Source organism: Onychostruthus taczanowskii, unplaced genomic scaffold (assembly GCF_017590055.1).
Source record: "Onychostruthus taczanowskii isolate IOZ18803 unplaced genomic scaffold, ASM1759005v1 scaffold88, whole genome shotgun sequence".
NCBI lineage: Eukaryota > Metazoa > Chordata > Aves > Passeriformes > Passeridae > Onychostruthus > Onychostruthus taczanowskii.
Window position 1 is genome coordinate 624,136 of NW_024506773.1, and position 22,864 is coordinate 646,999.

Genomic DNA, 22,864 nt, shown 5'->3' on the forward strand with positions numbered 1-22,864 from the left:
ACCCACATCCACTCCTGCCTGCATCCCCCTCCTCTGCTTTAGTTTGGCTGGCATCTTTGTCCCCTGGACCAAACTGGTCACACACATTCCTTTTGGGAGTGACAGTCATCTGTTCTCCTCCCAGCTACTGAAATCTCCTCCTGGTTCCAAAGCCATGACAAATTCAGGCTGCCCTACATGGTCTGTGATTTTGTGATTTACATATCATATGGCTGCTCTTCACACATGAATGACTTTCATTTTACATTCAGCAAAATTCATAGGTTAAACCTTGCCCTTTTCATCCACAAAGGCGAAGGGGGAAACAGATATGAGTACTCAGCAACTGAATGGAGAGGGAAAAGTGGTTGAGGGAGGGGGAAAGAGGAACAGCTTTATCATTCTTCTCTCATGCTGAGGTGTCTGCCTGATGTAAGGAAATATCCAACCAAGAGAAAAATTTTAATGAATTTTATTCTATTGTTGCAATTTTTGTGTCCAATTTAAGTAATGCATAAAGCAAGGCCCTCTAACGAAAGTACTCTTAAAACTGCCATTAGGTTTAGCATTTTCACAAGAAATGTGTCTGCCTACAAAGTCTCAGGCCTCTTCCTTTTAGGGAAGCTGCTGTAGCCACTACAAGGAGCAATACATATTTTTGGAAGGAGGCATTTTCTTGGTCATAGGCTGATGATCCTTGTTATCTGGTCTTATTAGGCCACTGGGAACAAGATATGTTCAGAATGAGTATTAAAAAAATTTTTTTTTCCTTTTTCAGTAAAATAGGTGAATATCTTACAGCCAACAGCACAGCCTATAGGCATTAAAGGCTGTTTAACAGCCTGGTAGCTTTCCTCAATTTGCAGGGGCGGGAGTGGGGCATCCCTTTAGGATTTGCCTAGCTGATGATGTGCACATTTGGACAAGCCCTGCTCTGCCAGCTCATCCTCAGCCACCTCTAGCTAACCTGCTCACAGGCCTTTCCAAGCCTGAAGTGCCAATATAAACAATGAGATTAGCACTTGTCTTGTGTCTGCTGGCGTTTCAAAGAGGAGTGAAACATCTTTACAGGAATTAGCCACAAGCCAGAATTCATTGTTTTTTCAGCTATTAATTTTTTTAAATAAAAAGTGATGCTTCATTTCAGGAAAGAATATGGAAAAGCATTTGGAGACCTCGTCTCCAAATAAACTGCTTTTAGACTAAACTTTGAATGACAAGCTTCTGAATGAAGTGAGCTCTTTTAGCAATGTATAAGAGAACTGCCAGCAATAGCAAAATATATTGTTCAGCTATAATTAGAGCAGCAGACTTAAACAATAAAGTTAGAAGTATTTGGGCTGTACCTGACAATTTAGAGGGATATTTGATCAGAAAATACTGTTTCATTGAGAGGATGAGTGAGGGAGTACTGACAAACCCGTGCGACGTTCAAACTAACAGTATCTACACAGCCTTGTTAACACAAAATTCAACCCCAAATGGAAAGGAGCTTGTAGTACTAGGGCCTGTGTTAAGGCCAGTGAAGTTAAATCACATAGACAGATACTACACGTATGAGCAGCAGTATTGAAAACTCCAAGCTTCAGCTGGGCAACAGCCACTAGCCAATCTGACCTGCCAAGCTATTCCTAAAATGCCATTAGCCCAGTATTAGGATACCAATGCCATTGTGATGTTAGAGAGCGATCAATTCAGTCTTGGTTATCAACAGAGAGTGCCATTATGCCAAATTCATAGACCAAACAAAATCTATAGTGCATAACAGGAACATAGTTACTTGTGTCACTGTGGAGGTTCATTTAAGTGAGTCTTGTGTGTGGGGAGGCTCTGCATCCTTTCAAATCAAGACATTACTCATGACTGTTTTCCTTCCAAGTAGTTCATCTGTATGAACCACCTCTGCACTTGCCCATTCATGTGCTGTCTTCCCCACAAAGGCTTTTACCAACTGATTTTAAGAGGAAATGCTTTTCAGAGCTGCACAGCCCAGCCTTTTGGGGCTGCTTTATCCTATGGGCTCGGTTCCCCCTTGGCATTTGCCTGGCTGCAGGCAGATGGCAGTGGGGGTCTCTGGCAGCCGGTGAGCAGATGACAGGCTCCGGGTGCCTGTCTGCTCCAGCATGCTGCAAGGCAGCCAAACTGAGCTACTCAGGGCCAGTCCTGTGGTATTCTGAGGACTGCTCTAAATATGGGAAGGGGTTAGTCAGACTGTAGCTCTCTGCGATGTGTCTGCAGCCTTAGAAAGGTGATTAGTATTTTCTTCAGGAGTAAGACCTCAATGTAGTCACTCCCAGCAGCCTATTCAATTATTTTTTTAAGGGCTTCAGTATCACATATCTGCAGCATACAATCTTACATTAACCAAATTTCATTTGTACTATTTACAGAAGCAGTGAAATTAAAAGATACCATAGGCACATCAAATTGTAGGAGGTACCAAGCCATGTACTGTATTTTGTGCTGGTTTATATCCCAAACTGTGTCAAATCACAAGACCTTTAGATATGTAAGAGCAGGAATGACCCCACTCTGGAGAGACATGGGAGTTGGTTGCAGCAAAGGGATTTTAAATATGTTTCCCAGAAGTTTGGGGATTGTGAAGATTAAATGTTTTTTGGAATCATCTTTCTGTTGTCTGAGGCGTTCAGTCCGGTGCCTTGACCAGACACCACATGCTGCTTGTTCCCTGTGGCAAACCTTTCACACTTGGCAGCTTGGAGAAAAAACAGAATACATTTGCTGGAACTTTACACATACATTAATTCTTGGCCAGAGTTAAAGGAAAATCAAAACAATAATTCAATGGATAAAATGTTAAACCATTGAAAAGGGGAGCTTCTAATAAAACTGATGATTTAATCCATATCAGCAAATTGTCCATAGCTGGACCATAGAATTGTCATGGCAAATAGTCCAGTGTGGAGATTTTAGTCTCTGGGTCAAAAGCACTGGTGTTTCCCATCACCCTCAGAAACACAATGCATAGCTCAGTCTGTGGTAATAGAAGGACAAATCACTTTCAGGTGAGGGAATAAAACACCTCAGCCTGTCCTCCACAGGAGAAAGGGAGACAGAACTCCCTCAAAACCAGCTGCTAGTGAGGAATGCAGTCTAAGATACCCTGCTGTGAAAGTGGTTTGTTTGCACAAGAGTCTTATGAAAGATGGCCTACTATATAGCTGTTGGGATTTCATTGTTGGTCCTCTACAGCCAGTGGGGATTTAACCTTTATGTCCTCAGATGCTCCCTAGTGCAGCAATCTTTGTCCTCAGTAACCTCACCAGCCATGGCACTTCTCATCCAACAAACATTTGGAAATTCCAGCCTGATTTCTCAAGAACTCCTAAAAAGTGACTGAAGCAGTATCCCCAAGTCAGAGATAATCACAAATGCCTTCCTGCTTGCAGAAAGGAGCTTTAAAACTTAGTCACACAATAGTTCATGTAACTTGGCTACTGGTGGGAGCAATGGGAAGGGATAGTCAACCTAAGTAGTGGTTTATTGTGGAAAGGAGGAGGAACTGTTGAAATCCATCCCAGAAAATTTGTGCTGCCTGAGTGGGGTCCTATGCATAAACAGACTCCTATTGTTAAGCTCTGGGGTAAAAAGCACTTTAACCTCAGGCAGACAAGGGAAAAATGCTAGACTGGACCTTTCTGTCTATTGGTCTGTGGGGTGAGATACTACACTGTGTTAGCTAAGGAATGTTCTCAACTTGGGTTCATCAAGCAGAGATGAATCTGCACTATGAATCTGAGTTCATCCCAGACAAGATGACTTAACTCCTTTAGAGCTTGCTGATATTTCTGCTTTTTATCTACCAGAGGGCATAATCTTTTCAAATTCCAGGCAGAAGTTTCCCAGAATCTCAGCAATATTTCCTCCTTTCCACACTAACAAACTCAAACAAAAGTATCTTCCCACATGTCTTGGTGCAAGGAGAACCAAGTGTTAAGTTTCTCAGCCTTCCAGCTATGTTCTTACACTGTGGAACATGTGCTGTTATTGCAGATCCGAACACCACTTCAACACCTATGTTCTTCCCAGATTCAAAAGCCATTCATAGTGGGGCTCAGAACAAGCCTGTAGAAGTTTGCCAATGCTCAGGTAAAATTTAAATGAATTGAATAATGTTCCTTTGGTGTGCTTTGAGAGGTTTTGATTAGAACTGCTTAAGCAAAAAAGATCTTTTCTTTAACTCTTGTGCATTGCTACTTCCTCAGGAGAGACTTGGAATAAATTTTCCAGATATAGATGACTATGTTTGTATTGGAGTGTTGCACATCTTCTACGTGGCTAAGAAGTCCAGATGTAGCTGGCATTATTTTCATTCTCCAAGCTGTTAAATACATCATCTTCTAGACAAAAAAAATTATTGGTACTTTGCAGACCCTGTGTAAAAATAATCAGATGTCATAACCATGAGAAAGAACTCAAGGCCACATCCAAGTCTGAATTTATGCTGCAAATTATACTTGAAACTTCATGGTGTTGGGATCCTTATGATGGGTTCATTCCTACTAGGCAGAGAGCTGGCTGCAAAGGTCATTTATGCCAGGAGTTGTCAGACTTCCCAAGCAGCCTTCTGGGGCAGCTTGGAGTAACTAAATTGCACTGGGGGTAAGTTGGGTAGATGTGGAAGGACAGATGTTGTGGAAGAGCTGCTAAGCAAGAAACCTCAACACTATCAAATCCAGACAGACAAAGTGGCAGAATCTGTTCAAAATGGCATTGATTTAGGAAGGGAGATAAAACTACAAAAACATTTCCTTCTAACTATCATACATGTAAGGCCTACTTCTGGAAAAGATTTCTAGTCACCCAGTCTAGAATTCAGCCCTCGTTTTGAAATGTAAAAAGAGGTGTTTTCTCTCATTCAGAAATATTTTGCCCAGTCCAGAATTCAGAAAATCCTGTTATACAACACTTAGGAGATGGGTGTCTTTCTGACCTTTAGAAAGCAGAATTAACAGAAGTCATATCAGTCAGAGGTATTTAAAAGCAAAATTAGCAGCATGGAATCCTGTGGAGTGACCTGATAGGGCAGCATGTGTTTGCTTTACAGCTTGACCTTCCGGCACTAGAAGTTTAAACAAATTCAGAGATTCTCACTGGCCTTGGTTCTCAGCTTCCCTTATCCTATGTCACTTCTCACAAGCCATGAAAATAATTATATGTGCAATGGAAAATTGCAATTTTTCTTCCCTGTGATTTTTCCCCATAATGTAAGTCTACTATTTGCCTAAAAACCAACAGGGAGCAAAAGTTAAAGTCAGATTGTATTTTTCTTCTGATCAAGGCAAATTAATTATCAATCAGAAAAACCAAAAGGAAATTAAGTGAGTTACTCCTGAATTTGTTTTAACCATAATCACACATGGCACTGTAGGGAATTGCCAGAACTAGACAGGTAAATAAATGCACAGAGCTTTCAGAAGACAGTGCAAAGTAAACGCATAAAGAAAAAAGAGATCAGGGACACAGTACTAGCTCTCCTGGGAAACTTATTAATGAAGGTGAAAGGATTAAAAAGAAGAGGAAAAAGAATCTTAATGCTTACTTTTCACTCTCCCTCTCCCCGAGACTTCTTCAGGGAAGGTTTTTGAAAGTTTGAACACACTCAAACCTAAGGGGACAGAATTAGGAATCTGATCTGGCATCCTGTTTCAGGGACTTTCTATGATCAATGGAGCTGACATGACTGCTCCTACACATTACATCTTATGGTAATATTATTGCAGCTGTGAAGAAATCCCAGTGTCTGTATTTCTGAATGATTAGAGATGGACATCATGCCCTACACATAACCTTTTGGTATGGCATGTAGTAAACTGTAAATCTACCATGACAATCAGGAACAGAATTTCAAATCAAAAAGTGTTGGTTTTAATTGCTCAACACCCAATGATACTGATAGGAATGTGGCAGTCGAAGCAGAATATAAAGCTCTGAATACACGCCAGTCTTCAAGTCCTCACTGTGTCAAAATCATCCCATTTTATTTAATTCAGCATTGGCATGCACTACCAAAACTATTTAGTCGCACACTCTCAACTCCAATTTAATCTGAGTGATGACTGCAGTCCAAGCCATAGGATTTCCATTAAAACATATTCAAAAGATAGGTCTTATCTCTTTCTCTGTTTAGTAACAAAGCTAGACATGACAGTTTAAAAAATGCATTTGTCTCACTAAAATATTCTCAGATACAGTTATAACCTTGTTTCCTAAACTGCAATTAGCTGGAAGAAAATAATCTTTAATTCTCTCCATTATCTTTGGACCTTCTCTGGGAACCACATTTATCACAAACGCTATTCCAAATGAGACAGAAACACCGTTAGAGTACTTCTGGTGAATAGTTAACAACAATACTAAGAATTAGTACTAGCAGGGATATTTTTCCCCCACTGTTAGATCACAGATTGATTTTCTTCTGCCTTGACTTTCTTCCTTTAATAAATATTAACAATTTTGAGCCACTTTTGAGTTGATTGGGAAAAAAAATTTAGTATCCCCTAATGATAGCTTTGTTAGAAATGATAACCTCTCAGGGTGCAATTAGGCAAGCTTCAGACAAGTAATGAATAACTAGGGAAGCTGAAAAGACCTTTTTCCTCCCCACAAAGTATTCATACACCCACAAACACAGAGAGTAAAATGTTCATTGCTTATCTCTTCTGCCTTTCTCATAAACATAATTAATTATTTCCCTCATTTGCCCCTGAGAAAGATTACCTTCTCAGGCAGAAACAGCAAAGAAGAAAAGCATGGTTGTACTCTTATATCTTCTAAATGCCTGTTATGTGAGCAGCTTAAAAGTCAGAATACACAGAAAGGTTTTGTTTGGGTTTTTTTTTCCCACTGTACTTCTGGCACCATCACTCTGGTGTGTCATTTCCACTCATCTGCTAAAACAGACACACAATCTGCTGCACACTTTGTGTGTCTGAAACAAAGGGCTCCTGCTCCTGGGCAACCAGGATGCAGAGTACCCAGCACATCTATCCCATACTCCCAGGAGAGGACAAGTGATACAACAGAGTTTTTCCATCCAGAGATCTAATTTCATCACTTGTTATTAACTGTACAGAGCTGCTCCGTATTGTGTAATTCATTAATTACAATAATCATTCATTGAATTACAATAATAGTTTCTGATCCTACTCTCCACATCTCCCCCCCCCCTTTTATTTTACAGCTAGAGAGTCTACCTAGCAGCAGTTTCAGGGGTTCATTATTATTCAAAGTGAAGTTTAATACCTAAGATAGAAAGCAGTTTTTCTTTTTGAATCAAATCTGGCTGACATTTACTTAGTCGTTTCTCAGATCTACAAGTAAAACAAGAGAAGTAGCTTTGTTATTTCAGTCTGCTTTTATAATTTTTCTAGTCCAGCTTGAATTAAAAAACAAACAGGAAGCCCATATACTGGGCTTTGCAAATGAAAAGCCCTTTGAACAACTAAAATCATAGACTAAATTCAGGGGTTATATGTCAAGTGGTTCAAGATTTTAATCAGAGATAGATACAAGAGTCTGAACATAAAATCCCAGCTCTGCTTAAATTAAAGCCAAAGACTCGTGATCATTTCAGCCCAAGATCATGTAAACCAGTCAAGAAGAAGGAGGAGCTCTTCTGCAAGTTAAGTTGGAAGGAGTCTAAATTAAACATCCTTGTGTGATACTCTGTTGTGAAAGATGTCCCCAGAAGGCACCAAACAACCCCAAACAAAGCTAGGGCTTTAGCGAGATCAAAGGTCTACGGAATTTCATAGATAATAATAATTATATAAAATATTAAAGTCATTTTTAGAGCACAATGAAAATTTCACTCTGTTACTATAATCTACAGATGGATTTAAAATTAATGGAATTAATTCAAGAGTTTTCTATTACATGCTGTAATTTTTCCACAACACTGTTGCTATAATCTGAGACTTGGCTGGATGACTCACAAATACTGGAAGTGACTCATGCTTTCCACTGAGATCACAATTAGGACAGGTAAACCCTGAAGAAAGGTGCTTCTGGCAGGTATGCAGAGACAGTGATTCATGTATGAAGGCAGGAGACAGATGTTTTCCCAGCTGAACGCTCCTGGTCATTTCGGCCATGTCATAACAAGGCAATTGCAGCGACTGCAGTGCGGAGACCAGCCAGGCAAGGCTCCAATCTGTTTGAGGAGGCAAGGGTTCCTAATTTTTGCAGTTCTACCATAGCATTCAATATCACTTTGACCTTTTTGATAACTTTACAGAATCACTGCCCACTAATGATCATGCTATAGGCATCAAAAGTTTTACTAGAGAAAAATGGTTGGCATTACCTTCAACTATGAGGACATAGTAGATGCAACAGAGACCAGTGCTCACCTGGGCATCATACTGGAAACTCACCAAGCCTAGCACACCCTGCTAGCACAGAAAGATGCCCTCCTTTCCTCTTCTCTTAGTAATTAATGCAGAAGGAGGAAAATTAGGACATGGATTATGATGATTCCCCATGAGTTAAAATATGGACTCTCTGGAAAGTGGTACAGCATACAGGATCTGTAACTTGAGAGGCCTTTTGTCCTGACCAGAAAAAAAAATACCGTCTGTGTAAGATGGCAGAAAAATCCCTTGATCTCAGTTGCTGAAACATGTAGTAGAAGACAGGTACTTTCCTGTGGTGTAAATGGGTACTTCCAGCACCTGTCTTGGATTCCCAAATGGTAGTAGCTTGAGTGAGTCGCACTAGTGGTACACCACATATAGATTTTGCCATATAGTTTTATTTTCCTACTGGCAAGAAAATACAGGTAAAATATGTTAAAAACACAGTGAAAATATTCTCACATAGCGATTGAGAAACTGAGAAAGAGCAAGGCACATAGAAGACATATTTTCTGCATGAAGTAACTGTTCTTTCTACTTAAAAAAATTCTTTGGGGCTCAATGAGGAATTTCAATAGGAATCCCAAATGTTTGATTTCCCTTGAGCGTGTTCATTAAGCATGTACAGGCAGCATTTCAAACATACTCACTTCTCAACAACTCCTATTAAGAATAATGAAACTGGCTGTATGTTAAACAAATTTAAGATGCAGCAGGAACAGGATAATGAAGCAAAGCCTTCACAAGAACAGCAGTGCCAAGGATCTGCCACTGAGCTCAGCAGTGCCTCTTCTTGGCCTGTTCTCTTATGTCAGCGCTACTGGAAACCGTTGTCAGATGAGGCAAACATTGTGAGCTGGTTTCTCACTGCAGTCATGCAGCACCTAACCCTGAGAAACTATGGAAAACTATGTCATTATTTGGCTTCATCATATTTACATTGATCTGACATGTACACAGAGGAATGGGAACCGGGCCCTGAAACTTCACATGCCATGTGGGGAAGGAAAGTCACTTGTTGAACACCAGCAGCATGTTTGATGAGTGCCAAGAATCACAATATATTAATAATATTTTCTCTGTGGCATTAGGAAGCTTGGAATTAGATCCAAAAGAGCAAACAAGTTGCTTGGAAAAAATGTTGTGCACTTTCACTGCTGTTGTATGTCACCCTGCCAGCATGACTGATCCTACAGAAGATGAGCCAAAATAAAGAGTGGGTGATTTGCTTTTCAATGAGGACAATAAAATATATTTGCTATTAGACACAAGCCATAAAGATGAAAAGAAAAGGGGAATGAAAAAAAGAAGGTTATGAAATATTTGTGTTTCTTGCAAATGCTCAAAAATATAATGAAATAATTAATGTCTGATTGAAATTATGTCCATAAATGGTGGGTAATGTAATCTGCTGACAGCAACTGTTTTCCCAGACTGACAGAGCTAAATTGATAGATGCCCCATTTAAGTTAAAACAATGCCCACCAAAAGGTTTGCGTTATCTTAATTGAACTTGGTGCAAAGGGGGAAGGGAAGAGCAGAAGAAAAAAAAAGAAAGATAACCACACTTTAATTAAATTGACACAACTATGCTCTTAGAAATGCCACCCTGAGTTCCTGGATTTAACAATTCTCCTTGTTGTACTTGAGTTTAGAAGAATATCTTCATTTATGCCGCCCAATACACAGGCACAGTTGCTGCTGAAGCCCTTTAATGGGCAACCTCTTAGAATGCTGCTCAGTGCATGCTCCAAAGGGCCAAGTTCAAACAGGGTAATAAACCCTGAGAATGGGGAAAGGAGGAAGAGAGTAAACAATATTTTAAGTGATTAAAGGGAACAACCAAAAATATTTCAGATCAAATAAAGACTTAAATAAATAACAGAGGACCAATAGTGTCAATGAATGGCAGTAATAAGTTGATCTCTGTGATCCTAGGGATGGGGAGATGGGAATAAGTATCTCTTCACATCACAAAGTGGCTGTGAAGATAAGACTATTGCAATCTGCAAGGCATTCAGGTACAAGAATGATGGAGGTCATATTAACTTACAAAGATAAAAGTGTGGTAACCTAGAAAATAACCCAAAACAACAAAAAACAGATTTGTGATTGCAGCTGGTATGGGGCCTTCTCTGTAGTTACAACTTTTCTGCAAATGAGACCCATACTGCCACCAGCTAATGTTTGCAAACATCTGCTCTATCCTTTACATTATGGTTACAGGTGGTTATGAGAGAGCTAGTTGCAGCAGCAGTCCTAGCTAGTTCTTAGCTAGTCTCTACAGCCAACATAAAGCATGTTAAAGCAGAGCTGCTTCAGCAGATCATGAAATGTGTAATAGAAATCCTTTCGTGTTCCAGATACTGGTACCTTCCTGATAGTTTAAACTCCCGGATTCCATCCCACAGTGCAAAACTGGAACCACTTTAATAAAAACACTGACACAGTCTCATTGACTGAGCTATTGAATGTGCAGTTTAGTGCTGTAACTACCTACATACTGATACACAAACTTTGTGTAAGGTTTTCCTGGAGTCCTGTAGGCTTATAAAGACCGGTATATATGCCACATATATGTAAATATGGATAAATACACAGGAGAATCCATTTATAGAATTTGAATTTTACCTGGAGATCCAATAATCTGGGAGAGGTTCTTTGGTTTTGCCATTTTACTTATTTTACTGCTTTTTTGTGAGGGACATTCTAAGGTTATGTACTCATTTCAGCCTTCCTCTATTAATTCCTATTTTTATCTTAGTCCTCCTTCCTGCTGCATATAAAAACAAAGGACAAACATGTTAATAGCACCGAGAGATACCGAACGGATATTTAAGGTGATTAACAGGCACGCACACCTGGTCCCTCACATTAACCCATATCACCATGTTCCATGAGGTTCCATTATACAACATGCCATAAAAAAAGGTTACCAGGCCAGAAACCAAATTACTAAACATTTAGGTCTGATTTTTACATTTACGCAGCTGTAACTCATACCAAGTCAAAATTCACTGCAGCAAGATGAAGTAGGGGAAAAGAAAAGGAAAAACAAAGCAATTCAGAAGAGACACTAATTATCTTTTGCAGTTCAAGCAGGAGAGATGCATAAGCAGGGAATTATCTATGTTACATTCAGGGACAGTACCTTTTAATAAAAGGCCACAAGTTACTATGTAAGACAATCAAGTAAAGAAAAGATTCATAGTGAAGCTGCAATTATATTCTGGTTTGACTTGAGTGTGGAATCGGGGACAAATTGCTCATGGGACGTTTTGGCATCTGTCTCAAAAATGTATTTAAAACAAAGATGAGTTTCAGCTGCAAAGCATGAACTTGGATTTCCCCAAAGCTCACAGATGTTTGACTCCAAGGTTTGGTTCAAGAGCATCTATATGTAAAGAGTTGAATTAACCCATTAAGATTCACTCTAGCTGTTATTTTAAACCTGTTTTGAAAAGTAACATAAAAAAAGGAATTTGAGCATCTAGAGTTTAAGACAAACAGTTGACCTCTAATTCAAATTGAGCCTGCTCTCTGATTCTTCTTATTTGTACCTTTAATGCAAAACAGAAGCCAAAAGCAACTACCACAACCATATTTGATGTTCTGAGGAACAGAGGGCTGCATCTAGGAACAGCTAGGGAGAAGTGAGGAGAAGATGTCATAGGGAATAACAAGAACAGCATTTCTTTTCGATCAAGCCATTGCCAGAGGGACTCACAAGCCCAGGAATGTGCAGCAGCTGATGAGGGTCAAAGCTACTGCCATTCAGAATGCCCAGCCCATCCCAGTGCTACAGAGGTGATTGGGATTGCTTGCTGCTGCCCTCAGCAAAAACAGTGTGTGCTGTGTTCAGAGACAAGAAATCAAGATTATAAATCAGAAATATTTTGAATAAAGCAACTGTTGCTTGTTCAGCCCTATGGAATTAAAATCTCTCTCTAGGTAACCATATAAACAGCTTATGGTTTTTTTTTGTAAGGGAGCACAAATCCATTTACACTCTGAACTGTTTTGAGTCACAAAGACCTAGAGCCAAGGATTTATCTTCCATTAGCCTTATCGTGGATGCAGGTCACAGCTCTGCTCCAAACGTGACACACCCATTACTCAAGACATGCCTCCTTCATGCTCCCATGGAATGAGTAAAAGCCTTTTCTTTAGCTGCCATCAGTCAATAAACAGCTGCAGTTTGCCATTCTTTTCTCATCTTACCATTTTCTTCTTTCAGTTCTGACCTTAGATATCTTCAAGGCCTTCATATGTGGCAAAGTGTGTGGCCTAATCCTCCTCCTGCTGCCCACATGCTGTGAAAGTCACATGATGGCATTTCACTTCTGCTCCTGGTGCCATGTTCCTATGAATAACCCCACTGAACACCTATGGTCCATCTGCTGGTGGCCATTTACCTTGTAGATTTCTAAACTCAGAAAATATCACCTAAACATCTCACTGCTTGAGAGATTTTAAGAAAACAGCATGGCCTCTGTGGCTACTACTACTCTAAGTAAAAAAAAAACATCATGGGATCATTGGATAAATGAAGTGTGGCAGCCTATCACTCAGTTTTCAGTGGATCAATCCTGTCTCAGCATCAGGATACTTGACATCTCCTACCAGGAAGGGGCAAAGAGCATTCAGGGAGCACACTAGAGCCTACACACCAGCTCCAGCAGATACAGCTTTCCCCTTGCAGCTGGGCTCTGGTAAGCCCTTTGCATATTACCCCTCACCTTCTGCTGTGGGACAGCAAGGACAGCCCTCAATCCTAGGACTGACATCCCAAGACCAAGAAGTCCTGGACGCTGACACAGCCCTGCTCGCAGGGTGAAAGCCGTACTGGCACTCCCCTCATTTCCAAAGAGGATGGGCCAAACCTGTCAGATCATACTTCTCTGACACCACCACTGTCAGAGGAGTAGCCTTGGCTTGTCACAAATAAATAAACCTTGAAGAATTGGGGAATGGCCAGATGTGAATCTTCCCTACTTATTCCAGGATCCATTTGGCTTAAAATCTCACCAAAATGTTTGTGGCAGCTATTTCTGCATGACACTTCTCTGCTTCAGAACTATTTGCTGTTATCTCATCCCAGTCCTCATGGTCTGCATGAGTAACTTCCATTAGCAAGGGACACTATCTTCCTTTGACACCAGACTGATTTTTTTCAGTTTCTTCGTTCGATATTAGACAGAGGCATTTAGGAGCAGTACTCAATTAGTAGAACTGTGTCAAGCTCAATTTCTTCATGGCAGTCTTTATAAGTAACCTCTTGGTAATACTGAATGTGGCATACTGCCTAAAGCTCTATGAAGAATGCAGATATGTGGATCATCTCCAGAGAAAGAAAAGATGGCTGGTTACTTATAACTTGAATTCTTTGAGGTATGCTATCTACGTGTTTGTTCTTTTTCTGCCTCTCTCACCTCACTCTTGACTATTTCTGCTCAACTCACACTTTCAGAAGAGCTGAAGGAAAGGACTTTCTCTCCAAGGCCACATGTACATATAAGAGTGGAACAGAAACTCAATCCACTATTGCTAAGAAAAAAGAACAGCTTAAATGCTGTGTCCTCTTGACTCACAACCATGAATACACAAAACAGTCACAGCATCTTAAGCAGCTTTGACTACAGGAAAGTGGCACCACTTGGGCTTGAGAACATGTGATTTACAACACACGGAGTTGCTTAGATATCCTCAAATTTATTAAATATTTTTATACCTATCCTACAAGAAGAAGAAACAATGCAAGGTTGTCTCAACTTTTACCACAATCTTTCTAATTTTGTCCAGTGTGGCTGTAAATGTCAAAGATGTTGCATATTCGGTAAGATAGCTAAGATATTCCTGGCTTATATAGCTATGTAAGCACAGATTTTGAAGAAATTATATTACATTTGGAGTGACTTCAAGTCTAATTTTTCAATGGTTATTTCTGAGTGAAGGAATTAAAGTAGAAAAGAGGGCACAAAGCTGGCAGCATTGCTGACCTGTCATACCTATGCTTATGATTTTTACATGTTTACATTACAAATATTTGTAAGTGGTCCTGTTGAAACCTTGTGTTTTGGAAACATCAGCAAATCTTTACATTTTGAGTGAAAATAGAACCCCACTTTGGTGACTGAATAAGTAATGGAATGACAGGGAAACAATCCTCTATATCTCCTTTAGCCTAACTGACCATTTGCCAGACTGTCATTTGTCAGACTTTCAACTTCCAGTTTCTCCTTTTGGCATGGATTACACACTGGGAAGTATAATTAGTAAAATGCTCCTGTGGAATAATTTTGGGTACGGGACCCTACTGAAAAATACCTCAACTTCTAAAAAAGTAAGAACAAAATGGTATTTTTTAACAAGAACAACATGGTGAGACAGGCCCATGTCTTAGGTATTGCCCGCCTTACTTTTTTTTTTACCTTATCTTAGGCACATACCTTTTCTTAGGTATTATATAGTACCATGCTTTCCCCTTTGCAACTGCTCTTGGCAAGAAAACATAGCTAATCCAGGCCTACAGCAAATGTTGAGAGGCTCAGACATTTTCCCAGAGGAACAACACTCTAATCTGGCTGAGGCACATGAAAGTTTGGGTATTTCTAGGGTCTCTGCGTTCCAAGAAAAATAAAGTAGCAAACTCTTACACACACCTGCTCCACTCAAGTGCTGGCAAGTCATCAAGCCTCTCTACTCGTAGGGAGACTTGGATAAGAAGCAGTCTTCCTTTGACTCCAATTGTTCTGGAGATAGAGGGTAAGGACCCAACCACCCTACCTAGCTGCCAGTCCCAGTGCTGTGACCTCCAATTCCATCCCGGAAACCTGCATAGAAGGTTTTGCTGCCTGACTACAGGTTTAGTCATCATCTTATTTATACTGTTAATGAGTAAATGAATTTTGTTTATGTCAGCGCCATCTCCCTTGCCAAGAGCAGTAACAATACACATCTATTGGAAAATAAGGGCACACATTTCCATGGAAAGAAAAAAAGAAATAGCTTGCTGTTGAGGCTTCCTTATCATTTTGGTTACTTCATGGTAAATGCCACACCCAATAATATGTGCAATAGATTTTGCCAGTTGCTGATCTTCAAGTTCTTGTAGGATATAATATCCAGTCGGAAGGTAACCCCAACTAAAGATATGCAAATAAATGGAGTCTTCATCTTAATGCCTACTTTCAGTGCCTTGTCCTCTGTTAAAAAGAAAAATAATGAAAATAAATTCCTCAATTAGCATGTGAGTTAGAAGGAAATATTTTGTTGCTTTTTCTGGGTAAAAATTTTCCTGAGAAATTTTGAAAGAAATTGTTCTACATTTTAATTTTGAATAAACTGAAAACATGTTTTAATTTTTGAGATTTTTATCTTCTGTTTGTTGTTATCAAGTCCTTTTTAATGAATAGTGAGAATCCTGTTTGAAACAGTACATTTGTTTCAAAACACAAGTGATTGGGGATCACTTGCCCATGTGTCAAATTGTTCAGTGCAGACTTTTGGGCAATAGCAGCCTCCCAGTGGACCATACTGACTAATTCTCCCCAGTCCATATAGATACCATAGCAGAAGCTCTCCATTGACTCAGGAGCCTTTTAATCTCTTTTTTCTGGAATGTTGTTTTATTTCCTTGTTGATCATGTTGTTAGTTTAGATGCATTCAGCAATGTGGTAGCATTTTCTTCCTCTCAGTTTTCTAGACCAGACATAACCAAATAAATTACTGCTGAGAAGAGTTTGATATTCTCTGTGACATTCAAACAAGACTTGTTAGAAAGGTTAAATTCTGTTTTCTCCCCTTTCAATAAGTATATCCCCCTCTTGTAAGCTACGGCTTTTAATTCTTTTCACCCTCATGGGCTTGTACACAAACAGGAACGTACCCTTTGGAGCATCCAGCCAAGAGGGGCCAAACTTCTAACCTGAAGTTGACTCATTGCTAGTAATATCAAAGACACTCAATGAAGTGAATCCACCAGCATTGAATGCTTATTACACCAAAAAAGTCAGTTTCTGTTAATCATAAAAGCAGTTGTCACCTAGGTTGTGTAGACACTTTACCAAATTTCCTTCTTATGAAGAAATAGATATACCATATAATCTTCTCCATGCTTTGCAGGGCAACTTCCCTGACAAAATAGGTATTAAACATGAGTTATGGGATTAAATAGAGACTAGCACCATCATATACTTTCCTTTGCTGCACAGCCAAATTCAATTTTGTGTTGTTGACCCTCGCAGCCAAAATAAACGTACAGCTGGGATGAAGTTGGCTGGTGACTCCTGTTCGCTTAGCTTTGCCAGGGTTAAGGATGCTTGGAGTACTGCAGAGGCGCTGCCTGCAAGTCTCCAGGGCAAATGCCTTTTGCAGAGGCGTACTTGAGTGACAAAGTACACTGAGCATCGAAGTAAACAATGCAAAATAACTATAAAACAGACACCTGGAACATGGGGAACAGATCGGGACCTGAAAAGAGACGCCCTTTTCTCCTGTATCCTTCCAGTGTCTGTGGTGTTCTCTCCTTCCAGTGGCACAAAGCTGGGTGTAGCAAAGCTGAAACTATGGATAATACCATGCTTGTTAAAGTTCCAGATGAACTTCTGTTTTCCTTTTTACATTTTACTTGAGGAAACCTCATGCTTACCTATAGTCTTCTCATTTCAAGGTTACAACAGAGCTAACGTCCCTACAGCACTGGATCTTAATTCTTGGGAATATATGCCTCACTTTGGTCCATGCAGCTTTCGTGAGTCATATTGCATCCCTTTCATGTGCCTCTTCTCTAAAGGCAGATGGGCATGAGCCCCAAACCAAACTCAGTTTTCAGGCAAGGCATTTAAATTCATGAGAAGCAGCTTGCTTAATTGTTCCTCCTCATGCATATTCCAACCAGTTCTGGGGAGCATCAGAAAGCTGGAGCCACCTGTGGTTTAGGTGGCCAAATAATAAAGGCTCTCTAGTAGCTTTCAGCTTGAAGAGAGTGCCAAAAATAAAATCAGACAAAGACCAAGCAGATCTCATGACACTGCTCATGACACATCCCTCTGTGGTCTACATTAATTCCTCACTTCCACTCTGGCCCAGAGCTAACCTGTCCACTTAGGTTATAACACTCTGCCAGTCTGACACTGCAATCACAGATACAGATGCTTCCTTCTTCTCCCTGGCAATTTTACAATTGCAATTTCCCTTCAGCTGTTGGTATGGTGAGCATATGAAGAATACTTGACAAAACAGGTTCTTTAGGGTGGATGATTAGAAATACAAGTCATGCTATGGGGGTGCCCTGAGACTCACTGCCTCAGCTTCTTTGAAAAGACAGCACTTTCCTTAGATTGCAATTACAAGGTACTCAAAACAGATAATGAGCAACAGCCTTGCACACAGCAGTAACTCATTTAGAGAGCATTCTTCCTTTCCCTGGAGCTAATGCCACAGATAAGCTGTTCCATCCTTCTTTTGGATTGGTTTATTGTAATGCCCTTTTCTATATTGATCAAGTTTATTGCCACAGAGGTAAGTTATTGTCTGAGTTATTTCACATGCCTGGTTTATACAGCACATGTTGAACCATGTCTTTGTTAGTGCTCCAGCATGTAGAAGCTTAGCTACAGCCCCAAGTGTTGCATCAATTGTCACTATGAATTCTTTTGATATGAAAGAGCTCACATCTTGTCTTAGGCATGCGTGCTTATCTCAAATAGCAATGTCATTGCAAACAGATAAGTAATGATATTTTGTGTCGCTCTTCTTGCCTTTTTGCTCTGCTTGGTGCTTTGTTTTGAACAGGTACAATTACTCCTTTATATGGTGCTGAGTAGGGACTGAAATGTGTCACCATTCTACCTGTCCCTCCTGATGATGGAAGTCAAACTCCTTAGATAAAACAAGCCTAGCAGAGAAACAGAGCTCTCAAATATCTGTTTTTGTTAGAAAGCATGGGATACTGTAGGGTAGATTTGGCTTCAAACAGATCAGTAACAATGGGATCCAGTCCAGTGGCTGTCTTCTGTTGCTCTTCCTATGATGCCTACCCTTTCCAAGATGCCCAGCTACCTGCTCTGCTCTGACAGTGAGGAGCTCCCTGAGCACCACTAGCTTGGCCTCACTACCATCAGTGACAGCAGCACTTCTCCTAGTCCCGAGCACAAGATATGAGCAACAAACACAGGAGCCAAAGGATGTTTAGTCCCATAAAAGAAGCAACATAGCAAATATTTTCATAAGATCTACATGCCATTGATGAATAGTCACACCAGGTTATAGGCTGAAGCCAGTGATCACACATGCAGGAGCAAGAGCTCACAGAGAAGCCCATGCATTTCCCTGGATAATTGCATTTCTATTATTACTCCAAATATTACTGAATTATTAGAGTCACTAAGCTTCACAGTCATCTGCAAAGAAAGACAAACTATTAAGGCAAGGGAATCACTATTTTAAGTACCTTACAGCAATCCTTTGAAGGTTGTCATTGAAGCAGAGCCTGGCTAAGGCCCTGCTGAACTGGTTTCAAGGAGCAGGGCAAAAATCCAGGAAAGCATAAAAACAAAGGACTCCTGCTTCAGTGAGGACATCAGGGTCTTGGCCAAGGGCAGAAATGGTGTAAATGTTTTGTATTATGCCAACATAAATGCAAGTCCTTGCCCCTCTTTCTCTTCACCAGAAATGCTATATCAAGAAGACAAAAGTTCTGACAGATGATGAAGAAAGGAATGGCCTCATTTAAAAAACAGTGATTTTGTATCAGATGATGGAGAGCAAGTTTGATACACACATTTTTCAGCATAGAATTCCAGCTTAAAGGACCTGCACTCAATTTGGTGGCCCTCTCTTCAGTCCCTCTGCGATCTTGGACTAGTCAGACATTGTGGTTCCCCTTTGGAAAAAACAGCAGGCAGTGCTTCCCTGCCTCCCTCAGCGTTTGTGAGGATGTGCTCAGGAACAACGCTACAGGCTGTCAGTGTGGGGGGAAAAGACACCTGTAAGACAATGGGTCTGGGTGTTCCATAGCACCACCAAGCTGTGGTTCCAATGCTTCCTTGCCATCTTCACTCTCCAAGGCACTTCTTAAACAGGAGATACAAATACCCCCTCTCTTGTAGATCAGATGTATTGATTACTTCAGGAGTTTTCATCCAGCACATAAAACTGTTATCTCACTAAAAATCAATAAATGAAATTTTAAGACCAATTCTTTAATTATCTAGAAAAGCCAAGTAATTTACTGGCAATCTCAATGCAGCTTATGGTAAATGAATGTATTTTAACAACCAATGTCACTTTACATTTTCTGTTGCAACTTGGTACACTAGTGAGACAATAAATTCTGGAAATAGAACAGGCTAATCACAAAAGGGACTGTGATATATGAGATTTAAATTAATACTAGTAGTTGTACCTCACTCCTCAGTTGTACCTCACACAGGTTACATGTGTGCTTGCTGAGTTCAGTAGCAAAAGTGTCACCAAGGGTAATGACAGCAGGTCTGACAACCATTCACTGGTTAGTTGTGAGCCAGTACTTTGAGGGCCACAGCTACAGAAACCCCAGCTTTCTGTGGAGTCCTTGTTCTTCATTCTGAAATGGTACAGGAGTAGTTAGTTTTACTGTGCTGTCAGAGATCACTGGTGGAGACCATGGGCACTGCACTCATCAAGCAAAAAGCAACTTGCCATATAGAATCAATGGAGTATGTTTGGTTAAGCAAGATTTTCTACACTAATTAAAATGGATACATGCCACTCAGATCTGAAATTAAAAAGCAACACAGAAATCCAGTCTATCATTATATTGCTTTGTTACTTCTGAGAACGTATTCCCATTCACAAAAGAGTCTTTGACATTCACAAATATCACTTAACACTCTGAAGAGGAAGATCCTGTCTCTTCAGAAACTGGTTGAAGTACTTAAGGATGCAGAAAAGGAATAAATTCACCAAAAAACCCCGCTTTCTGCAGTTGTCTGTGCATTAGCCTGGAGTAAAGAAGCAGGCATTTGATATCTGGAGCAATTCATCCTGACAGGACAGAATTAACTTAAGTAGTCTCATGTCAGTCACCTTCAGATGCATGTGATGGATAAACCCCTCAGTGAGGAGGGTATGAGGAGTGCGAATGTTAGGTGTGTTGATCAAACAGAATGGCCATTTTAGTAGCTGAGGAAGTCCTGAAAGCAAGCATTTGTCAGACATATTTTTTTTCCTAAAAATTGTGGTTCAGCCATACTTGGTCACTGGTTGGCCCACTTTGCCTGTGTGTTATCCAGGCCCTCAAATTAAAGGCTGTGGTTCGTGGTAACACAATTGGATGGGAAATCAATTCACTAAAGGGGTGAATCTTATCTTTAGTGTTTTAGAAACACACAAATTTTAATCCTGGGGGTGTTAGGACTGCAGGATATGGGCACAGACAGAATGCTGTCAAGTACTTTAGCACAGCAGCAATGGCCAGCTCTCAAAAAGAAACAGCTGAGCCATTTACCCCAGCCAAGGAGTTGGTATATTGAGGGTACAAAAGCTCTCTGCTTCCAAGCATGGCTCTTCTCTGCTCTTCTCCTTTAGAGTTTGCTTGCACACACCTTCAGCTTCTACATCTCAGTGAGGCTGGGGGGTGGCAGAAAACCAGATCTCCCTTCTTTCCTTCTGCACCTTCATCCCAGAGATGCCAGTGCAGAAATTCCTAAACTTCTGCAGAGCACCTCAGGCTGCTCACAGACCTCAAACACTGCGTTTATATACAAAGCTGCTTGTTGGGATGGTTAGCCAGCTTGAACTATGAATCAGCTTTATGCTGCTGTGTTTCCTCCAGAGGATTCACCTTTGGGGCAAGAATGCCATTTGTGTGTTTCGGCTTTCAATCCACACATTTGACAAGAGATGGTGTATGAAAGCAGGCTTCCCTTGTGATAATACCACCTTTTCTTCCTTCCACAGGGCAGCTAAGCTCACAATAAGAGCTAATGATCATCCTCCAATTATATCCACTTGTGAGAAAGAGAAAGTATGAATTTAATTTTACATACTTAGTTTTCTCATTTCTTGTCTGCACATGCCAAAGGAAGACAAGAATAATTTTCTCCCAGCTGACACCACACAGGATTTTTTATCTGTTGACACATATAAAGACCCAAGCAGCTCAACCATTGCTAATTTCCAGACCTGCAGGTGTAGAACCAGCCAGTCTGTACAACTAAAGCAGGCTGTAGAAGCTGTAAATTATATACATTAAGAGTTTTTTAAATCTTCCAAAAAGCAGTGTGTTGTTTAAGTAACTTCTATCTAATCCCTTGGCTGTTACCTCCCACAAAACATTAAACAATCCTTTATTAAAGAAGAAAAGACTCTTTTTTTCTCTAAATTGCCTTTTTTTTTTTTTGAAAGGTGCTTCAGTTCACTGTATTTGACCTTCTGTATCTACTTCACAAATCCTTGTATTTTAATTTTCATAGTGTGACCTTTCTTATTGTTAGTTGCTTCCATGTTAAAGGCCTTTTAGGAAAGGTAGATGTCTAATTGAACTTGACATACTTGCAGAGAAGAAATGCTCTGGCTTACATTGTACTGATCTCAGTTGTACCCTCAAAAGATGTTATCCATCAGTTCCCTCACCTCTCTTCCATCTTTCTGCACCAAAATCCACAGGTAGAAAACATTTATCATTGGCTATATCTGTCATATTGTTTCTCATGTCAAAGCAGGGCTTGCATGAAATAAACTTGATGTGTTCTGTCATTAAATAATTTGATATTTATCCCATGCAAGAGAGGAGAAAAAATGGGAAAGGCTGTTATTGATCATTAGGCTCCATGGCCATGATTTCCTGTCTGGGCTAGAACGATTGGGTTTTATTAATTTTTATTTATTTATTTGTCTTTTTATTTACTGATGCAAGATGCATTCCTATTATCCTATATAATGTGACAACACAAAAGTATTACACTGATATTATAATACAAAATTAACAAACTATTTGATAAGTAAAAATTGCATGTGAACAGATGCAAGAAGGCATAAATCAAGGGTCATCCTTTAGACCTTTCTGAACAATTCTAAGCAAAAGTTATTTTCACACCTCTTTGATGTTCAAACACTATCTGTAGTATATACTATGCAGCTCTATGGTCTGAGGGGTAATTTGGATTTATGCAGTCTGCTAAAATCTTCCAGTGGGTGTCATCCCTAAATTTGAGCTATGTAAACACTCAAATGTTATTACTTTTTAATCAAGTGCTATTATCTGCCAGGTTTGTTCTCCAAATGCCTGTCTCCTGCCTGTAGCAAGAAACAAATCATTGCTGTCCCTTATGTAGACACAGAGGGCTTTCTTTGGGTTCTGAGAGCAACAGCTGGGAAATGACAGTATCTGTTACCAAAGCAAATACAGATATTTCAATATAATGCATACAGAACACATACAACTATTTGCAATATCGTGGAGACTTTGAAATTCATCATGTGAAAAGAAGAATGAAGGTGCTTTCTGGTTAGGAGTAGTATT